Consider the following 6000-nt stretch of genomic DNA (forward strand, 5'->3'; position numbering starts at 1 on the left):
ATGAAAAGGATCTGAAGTGAATAGGTGCTGAGCATCCCATTACAACAGTTTGCATCAGCACTGAGCTGGGTCAAGGGTGACTGGCCTTGCCAAGCTGGAAGAAGAACATTTTATTGGCAGCACATTCTATATAGTGGAAACAGAATTGGTTTTAGAGTCAAAGAACCTGAGCTTGAATCCCACATCTACTAAATAATAATAATAGCTTGTGTTTATATAGCATCTACTATATGCCAGGCATCATGCTAAATGCTTTACAGATGTTATCTCATTTGATACAACAACTCTGAGAAGCAGGTGTCATTATTATCCCCATCATACAGTGAAGGAAACTGAGGCAAACAGGAATTAAGTGACTTGCTCAAGGCCACACAGCTAATGAGTGTCTGAGGCTGGATTTGAGCTTAGATCTTCCTGACTCCAGGCTCATGCTCTAATCATTGGGCTACCTAGCTGTCTGTAAGATTTAATACCTCTATGACTTTGGGCAAGTAATTTGAACTCCTTAATACTCAATTTCCTCATATATTGGACCAGTTGAGTAAGCTCAAGGTGTAGTGGAAAGAATATTGGATTTGGGACCTGAGGACTTGGGTTTGAATTCTGACTCACTAACTATGTGACCTTCAGCAAGTCTCTTGAACACTCTGGCCTTCAGTTTCTTTATCAGTAAAACGAGGGGGCTACGTTTCTAAGGTCCTTTCCAGCTCCAAATCTTATGAACCTAATAATATTGATGCTATTGTTTCTTCCCTGGAAGTGAATTATGTCAATTCCATAATCAAGATTAAAATTAATTTCTATTCATAACAGCTTTGGGTTCTCCATGAAGTTAGGGTTCAGATCAGCATCAAGTTCAAGGTTAGTTTTCCCTCCTTTTGATTTGAAAACCCTATAGAGCTAAGAGATTTAAAAGCGTCCTCTTTGATGGACTTCTTTAAAGCAAACAGCAGATCTAAAACTAGTGACCTCTCCTCCCTACGGGGAGGGAAGAAGGCAGCATAAAAAGATTATTTTTATAGCGACAAAAGCTTTTATTCAGTCAGCATAAAGGATACCAAATTGCACCATCATCATCATCTTCCAGGAGCAAGCCAGGAAAAGTAACTGCTCTCCAGAATTGGAGGGGTCCTGGCTAAGACCCTCTTGGACCAATTAGAACTCAGCTAGTCATTAATGTCTTTGAGGGGACCTGTTTCTGGCCTCTGGGCTTCAAAATTATGCTTCTACCTGTTTCATCTTGGAACTACCTGCCTGTAGTGCCTGTGGCCAACTCACCCTCTAATATCCAACTATTCCTGCAGCCTTTGTAAGACGTGTCCCCATTTCCCCTTGAAGGGTTCTTCCTGGGGCCTCCACTTTGTGGAGGGGACCAAGCTCACCTTCACTTCTCTGCCTGCCCTATTCCTGACTTAGGGACTCAAAAACCATGCTCCAATATCGGGTACCTTCATTATCCCCTGGTTTTCATGCCCCTCCCCCTTCCTTTTAGCTCCTTTCTGTAGATTTTCTTCTCCCACTAGAATGCAGACTTGTTGAGGGTAGTGCTGCCTTTCTTTTTGTTTGAATCTGTATACTTGGTGCTTAGCACAGTGCATGACAAATAGTAAAATAAGTACTTAATAAATAATTGTTTCTTTCCTTCCTTCATCCACTGTGCACATTTGTACTAAACCCCAGAGGACTGAAGGGATAAGGGAGATTAGAGAAGATAGCAGATTTTCTAGGGTTATTTCACACTACTCTATCTTCATGCATTCTCTGTTCCAACAAAATTGACCTAGATGATGTCTCCAGATTCTGCATTCCACCTCTGTCCTATGTATGCACATGCTGTTTCCCATCCCTGTAACATACTACCTCAACACCTTTATAATACCTAGCTTCCTTGATCAGCTCCTAGAGGAAGTCTATCCTGAACCCACTAGCTATTAATCCCTCTCTCTCCTCATATAATTGGGGATATACTCATGCATTTTCATGCTGCATCTTCCTAATAGAATGGAACCTCTTTGAGAGCAAGGGTTATTTCCCATTTTGTTCATTTATCCTCATCATCTAGGACAGTCTCTTGCATATAGTAAAGGAAATACATGCTTCTTGTATTAGGATAGTGGGCTTTCAAAACAGAGTGATGGTGCGGAGTCTTAGAATGAGCACTGTACTGTCTGAGAGGCCTGTCATGAGACTGTCTTTACTGGATCATCAACCCTTTGCCATGCAGGGATGCTACTAAGTGCTGCCACAAAACCACACGCAAAGGAAGGGATTGATTGCACAAACACACCCTCCCTAGCTTCTTCTCTGTGGTTTAGTGTATTTAGTGCAAAAGGGAAAGAGAATTTTCTCAGGAAACTCAGAAATGTTGGTACCTTCTTATGCTCTAGAGGTTCTTGTGGAACAATCTCAACTACCAAAATTGGCCAGCCTGGTTTGACCTACTAATCCTAGTAAGAACCTTGTTGCTTAGTTGTTTTTCAGTCATATCTGACTCTTTGTGACCCCTTTTGGGATTTTCTTGGCAAAGATACCGGAGTGGTTTGCTATTTCCTTCTCCAGCTCATTTTACAGATGAGAAAACTGGGGCAAACAGGGTGAAATGACTTTCCCAGGGTCATATAGTTGGTAAGCATCTGAGGCTGGATTTGAACTCAGGAAGATAAGTCTTCCTGACTCCAGTCCTAGCCCTTTATAAACTGTGCCACCTAGCTGCCCAGTAACAGCATTATTGCTTCTTTAAATATCCTCAGTGATGCCAACCTCAGACACCACCCAGCTGCAGAGGATCTGTAGTCAGCTGCTACCATCATTGCTGAACCAGCCAACTAATTTCAGCTTTGGTACAACTACTGCCTATGGTGCTGACACCAACCCTAGACCTGAGTAATACAAGTATAATTATCCCCATTTTACAGAAGTTTAAAGAGGTTATATAACTTGACCACGGTCCCTTAACTGTATTTTTTTGGGGGGTGAGGAGGGGAAGTGAAATAGACAAACTATTGGCTACTCTCATAAAAGAAAGAGTAAAATTAAATCACCAATCTTAAAAATGAAAAATAACTTACAACAAATGAAAGAAAATTATTAGAAGCTATTTTGCCCAATTACATTCCAGCAAAAATGATAGCAAATGTTATGAATGCACCTTTATAAAAACAAAAAAAAACCCTAATATTATCTGAGGAAGAATCAAGAATATAAAAGTCCCAAAGACAAAAAACAACTCAGGAATTTTACATATATATATATATATATATATATATATATACATACACATATATATATATACATACACATATATATATATATACATACACATATATATGTATGTATATACATATATATGTATATATATATGCACATATATATACACATATATGTATATACATAAAATTGAAGAATAAGAATAATAATTTTTGTTTGAATCTGTATACTTGGTGCTTAGCACAGTGCATGGCAAATAGTAAAGTAAGTACTTAATAAGTACTTGTTTCCTTCCTTCCTTCATCACATGTAAATTCATGTAATTGTTCCCAAAAATAGAGAAAGAGAGCATCCTACCAAACTTCTTGTAAGAGACAAATAAAATCCTGATACTTAAACCAAGAGAGAAATCAAATACAGAAAATAATGGAACAATGTCTCTAATTAACATCAATGAAATACATTTAATAAAATATTAACAAAGAGACTATAACAAGATAAAAATGTTTACACTCTATGAATAAGTTGGATTTATACCCAGAATTGCAGGTTTGGTTCAATGTTAGGAAAAACTATAACCATAATATACCATATTAATGACATAACAATAAAAAAATCACATGATCATATCAATAGATGCAGAAAAATCTTTTGACAAAACATCTTTTTATGTTAAAGCCCAAGAAACTTAGGGATAAATGGACATTTCCTTAATATTTTAAACAGGATTTATTTTAAAACTAAGAACAAGTATTAGATGTACTAGAGAAATATTAGAAGCCTTTCCAACAAGATCAGGGGTAAAGAAAGGATGGCCACGTCACACTATTGCTTGATCTAGTTCTAGAATTATTAGTTATAGTAGTAGGACAAATAATAAATATAGGCAAAGAAATATTAACTTTTTGCAAATGATGTGGTTTACTTTGAGAATTCTAGAGATTCAATTAAAAGTAATCAAAGCAATAGCTTCAGTAAAATAATGGGAAATTAAAACTATTAATCCATCCACCTTTCTGTATATTACCAACAAACTCATCCTAAAGACATAAAAAAGGAAATTCCCTTCAAAATTATTACAGGATGTACAGAACATCTGTGAATCCACTTACTAAAACACCCATGGGAGTTATATGAACACAACTTCTCTTTATAGAAATAAAGAAATACTTAGATAATTTCAGAGAGATTAATGATTATTGGTTGGACTGTGCTAATATCATAAAAATGGCAATATCACTTAAATTAATTTTAAGATTCAGTGTCACTACAATCAAACTACTAAAGAACTATTACTTTTTAGAACTAGGCAAAATTATAACAAAGTTCAACTAGAAGGACAAAGGTTAAGGACAAAAAAAACCTCAGTAATGTCAAACAAAATGATGACAAAAAGTAAGAAGAAAGGGGGCCTAGAGGTACCACATCTCAAACTACAATACAAAGCAATAATTATCTAAACTATTTGGTACCAGTTAAAAAATGGAAAAGTTGATTAATAGCATAGATTAGGTATATAAGATTCAGAAGTAATTGAATGTAGAAGTATAGTGTTTGAGAAACCTCAGGATACCAACTACTACAGTAAGGATCAATTATTCAACAAAAACGGTTTGGAAAATTGGAAAGTAGTCTAGCAGAAATTAGGCTTAGATCAACATCTTATATCATATACTAATAAATTTCATGAACAAATTAAGAGGAGAATGGAAGGATGTATCTCTATGCCTATGGAAAAAGGAAGAGTTCTTGAAAAAAAGGGATGGAGAGGTTCATAGGAGACAACGTTAACAATTTTGGTTATATAAAATTAAAAAGGTTTTGTAACAAAAGAAATATAGTTAGAATTTGAAGTGAAAGAGCTAGAAAAAATCTTTTAAGCATCTAATTCTGTTAAAGTTCTGAAATCTAAAATGCATTTGATACAAATAAATAAGGGCTAGTTTTTAATAGAAAAATGGTCAGAAATATGTCCAGGTCATTCTTAGAAGAAGAAATCTAAATTATGAACACATACTCGAAAAAATTCTCCAAATAACTAATCACAAGAGAAATATAAATTAAAACAAAAACTGTTTGAAGGGCTGTGGGAAGACTGGTACATTAACGTAGAGTGGAGCTGTGAATTGATCCAACCATTCTAGGAAACAATTTGGAACCATGACCCCAAAGTCACTAAATTCTATGTACCCTTTGACCCAGTAATAACACCATTAGTCATATATCCCCAAAGAGATCAGAGAAAAGGAAAAAGGACTAATATGCCCAAAAATATTAATAGCAACACTTTTTGTTGTAACAAAAAAAATAGAAACAAAGGAGGTATCCATCTATTGGGGAATGTCTAAACAAATTATGGTCTTTGAATATAATGGAATATTATTGCACCATAAGAAATAATAAAAGGGACAGATTCAGGGAAAACTGGGAACACTTATATGGACTGATGCAGGATGAAGTAAGCAGGATCAGGATATTTATATAATTAACATAACATTGTAAAAGCAAATAAGTTTAAAAAACTAAAGAATCCTGATCAGTAAAGTGACCAAAGATGACAGAAGACTTAGTGATAATGAAGCATGCTTCTGACCTCTTGGTGGAGAGGTGATAGAAGGTGGGTGCAGAATAAGATATGCATCTTTAGATAGACTATTACACCACAAATTTGTTTTGCTTGACTATAGTTTTGTTGCAAGGGAAACTTTTTATTTGGGTATGGGAGAGTTGAGGCAGAGGTGGGTAGATACTGATAATGATACAAAGAAAAAAAGGAAGAAGGGGAAAAAAGAC

This window comes from Phascolarctos cinereus, unplaced genomic scaffold, assembly GCF_003287225.1.
Source record: "Phascolarctos cinereus isolate Bilbo 61053 unplaced genomic scaffold, phaCin_HiC Scaffold_4;HRSCAF=312, whole genome shotgun sequence".
In the NCBI taxonomy this organism is placed as follows: domain Eukaryota; kingdom Metazoa; phylum Chordata; class Mammalia; order Diprotodontia; family Phascolarctidae; genus Phascolarctos; species Phascolarctos cinereus.